The sequence below is a fragment of the Zingiber officinale genome, chromosome 1B (assembly GCF_018446385.1).
Source record: "Zingiber officinale cultivar Zhangliang chromosome 1B, Zo_v1.1, whole genome shotgun sequence".
In the NCBI taxonomy this organism is placed as follows: Eukaryota; Viridiplantae; Streptophyta; class Magnoliopsida; order Zingiberales; family Zingiberaceae; genus Zingiber; species Zingiber officinale.
In genome coordinates this window covers 71,221,754-71,225,104 of record NC_055986.1, presented here as the reverse complement: position 1 = coordinate 71,225,104, position 3,351 = coordinate 71,221,754, and the positions used below count along the sequence as shown (strand labels likewise).

General features: G+C 40.2%; 1 non-coding gene across 1 annotated transcript; it reads left to right on the top strand.

Moving 5' to 3' along the window:
- Nucleotides 1-2,862: 2,862 nt before the first annotated feature.
- LOC121994345 lies at nucleotides 2,863-2,972 on the top strand. The gene has a single exon (XR_006115688.1). It is a non-coding gene; the product is annotated as a small nucleolar RNA R71 (small nucleolar RNA).
- The last annotated feature ends 379 nt before the right edge of the window (nucleotides 2,973-3,351 follow it).

Here is a 3,351-nt window from a genome sequence, read left to right as displayed (position 1 = left end):
TCTTTATTCCCTACTGAGACTGTATACTTGTGATCTCCATGATTTTATTTATGGACCATGCACTATCTTTTCTATTACCCGCTGAGTTACCTATACTCACCACCGCATGTATACATTTATGTTTTCAGGTAGCTTGTAGATGGTTGGTGTCGCTCGGAGTATCCTGTCTGCCGGGTTCTACGTCACATCCGAAGACCGCGCTTGTTTTCTTTTGTATATCTTCTTATTATTTTTGGCATTGTATTAATGTGTAGTCATGTGGCTATCTTGTGGTTTTGGTGTTGTATTTGTGTTTAAGCCGTGCCGGCATGCATTGTATTTATTTGTGTTGTGTGGGCTTTTCTTCGTTTTTTTCCGCTGTGTTTTAGTACAGCCGTGTGGGTTGTTTTATATATAACTGCGTGGTTGTAATTGTTTCATTCCAGCCGAGTGGGTTGTTATTATAACTGCGTGGTTGTGTATATAAATATTCCAGCCGCATGTGGCTGATGTATATTTTATTTGTAGTGATGCTTCATATTGTCACCGGTACAGGGGAGATGCTGTCGGATTTTTGTCTGGCAGGGACTCCTTTGGGGGCGTGACACTAAGTGTGAAGGCTGTTTACTCAATTGGGAAAGACCTAGTTGGAGGCTAGGTAGGAGAAGTCTTAGCAGATCGTGGAACCCAGGTGGAAAGACCAAGTGGGTTGAGAGGACTCGACACTTGGCAGTGAGATCGAGAGATCTGGAGGATCGAAGATCGAGAGAAGGTCCTGGCAAGCCGATAAAGGCTAAGTGAAAAGTCCAAACAGATTTGGAGGATCAAAGTTTGGCAAGTAGGTTGAGGTAAACAACCAGAGGAGTGATAGTGAGGTCGTGTTCCTAAAGTGAACAACCTAAGGTCGCTTATCCAACTAATGAAATTGGAAAGGTTTCTAAGTTGAAATTAAGATAGTTCTACTGTCTAATACTACTCATGCATTTTATATATATTATTGTGCTAATCTCTATTTTGCAGGAATATATTGTTTAACTCTGTTTTGTAGGTTCAGCCTAATCGATCGACCCAACAGGAGGATCGGTCAATTGAATAAGGCTAACTCAGAACAAACAACAGTTCAGATCAAAGCAGAGCAAAATTCGATTGAAACTTAATCGATCGACCGAACCAAATGATCGGTCAACCGAAGCTTGACGATGTGGCGTGGATCAATTCGGTCAGAAGTAGAGAAGGAAACTAAGCTGATTGGTCGACCGAACCAGGAGATCGATCGACCGAACGATCACCTCATCAATGCAACATTAAATGTGAATCTCGATGAATAGGAAAATTCTCTGTTCGATCGACAAAAAATTGGGATCGGTCAATTGAACACATTAATATCATTAAATGCTGAAGATCGAATCAGCATCAGATCTCAGTGAAGATGGAAGGGAGCTGGTTCAGTCGACCAAACCTAGGGATTGGTCGACCGAATGTCGACGACTCTTATAAAAGTGAGCTCGAGGTCCAAGGCAAAAAAAAATGAATGAAAATTGATCTTTTCGAAGTTCATCTCTGCGCAAGTTGTTGTTCATGCTACTACTCTTCTACGCATCCACCAAGCTACTATACTATCCAAGAAGTACTGATCGAGCTGCATCTTTTATCTGAGTAATCGGTATATTTATTTAGCTTGTTTTGTACTTAATATAAAGTAAGATAGTAGGATGTTACTATCTTACTCATTTCATTCTATGATCTGCTTCACTCTGAGGTTTTTGAAGACAAGAGTTTTAGTGGATTACCCAACGGTACGATCAAGGATCGCGAGCCTTGGAATAGGAGTCGACCTAGGGTCCGAACCAAGTAATCGAACCTGTTCTTTACTTTCCACTGCACGACTTTGATTTAAACGATTAAAAGAAAAGTTTTTTAAAAGAACGATATTCACCCCCCCCCCCTCTATCGCACTCTTTCGATCCTATAGTTTAAGCTACATTGGGTGTGGGAGGAGAGTGCTCTCCTTAAGTGTCAATCCCTTTAAAAGTAGTCACTTGGGGATCTCCCAATGTCTGTCTGCTTTAAAGTTCTATTTTGTTGGTGTGTTTAACTGGATTCACGTCAGGCTTGCCTAGGAAAGCTCCTGGTGCTCTCAAAGAGGATGAGACTATCTGGGCAATTTGGCTATCTTAAATCTTTTGGTGTTTTTCAATGTTGTCCATTCTTGAAGTGAGCTGCTTGATATCATTTTCCATTTCCATTTGAGCTGCATGGACTTCTTTAAGTAACTTCTCTAATCAAGATAGTTGATAACCTTGTTATTGTGGTTGTTACTGTTGATAGCTCTACTATTGTCCTTGTTAGTAGCTTTGTCTTTAATTAATTTGTTGGCCTTGATCTTGGTTGGTCTTGTAAGAAAAATTCAGGTGGTTCCTCCAACCCCAATTGTATGTGTTTGAGTACGGATTGTTTTGCCTCGGATCGAAGCTTGTTATGGCATCACATTGCTCAAACTGTTCAATCTGAGAAGAAATGACCCAAATGGGCAAGTTCTTGTGCATGCTCCATACTATCACAAGAATCACAGATTCCTACAATGGCATTCATCGAATTGGTTCCCATTGACTCGAGCTTCTTTGATAATGCAACAACTTTTGTTGACATAAGTGTAAGTGCATGCACGTCAAATTTGCCCAATGACTTTGTCAGATTTCTTGGGAAAAAGCCTCCACTTCGCTCTGATGCCCATTGGTGATGATTTAGTGCCACACTTTCGATAATTTCCTCGGCTTCATCTAACCCTTTGTTCATTAGTTCCCCTCAACTGCAGAGTCTAGGAACACTTTTATATGATAATTTATGCCATTACAAAACATATGGATGACTATCCATTTTTTCAATCCATGCCGGGGGCAAAGTCTGAGCATATTCTTGAATCTATCCCAAGCTTCATATAGAGATTTTGAGTTAGGTTGTCTAAAACTAGCAATCAAATTTCACATGTGTGCGATTTTACTTAAAGGATAGAATTTGTCCAGGAATACTTTTTCGCACTATTCCCATGATTTGATACTATTAGCGGGCAAAGAAGTGAGCCATTGCTTGGCTCTATCCCTTAGAGAAAACCTGAATATCATTAATTGCATTACTTCCACTGGGACTCCATTCATTTTCATCGTACTAGATATTTCATAAAAGACTTCCAAGTGTTGGTTGGAGTCTTTATGTGGTCCACCTCCAAATTGATTTTGCTAAATCATTGTGATCATTGCAGGCTTAATCTCAAAATTATTAGCTTCAATAGGTGGTCTGGTAATGCTGGGCTGAAGCCCATGTGCATAAGGCGTTGCGTAATCTTTGAGAGGTTTGTTCGCCATTTCAAAAATT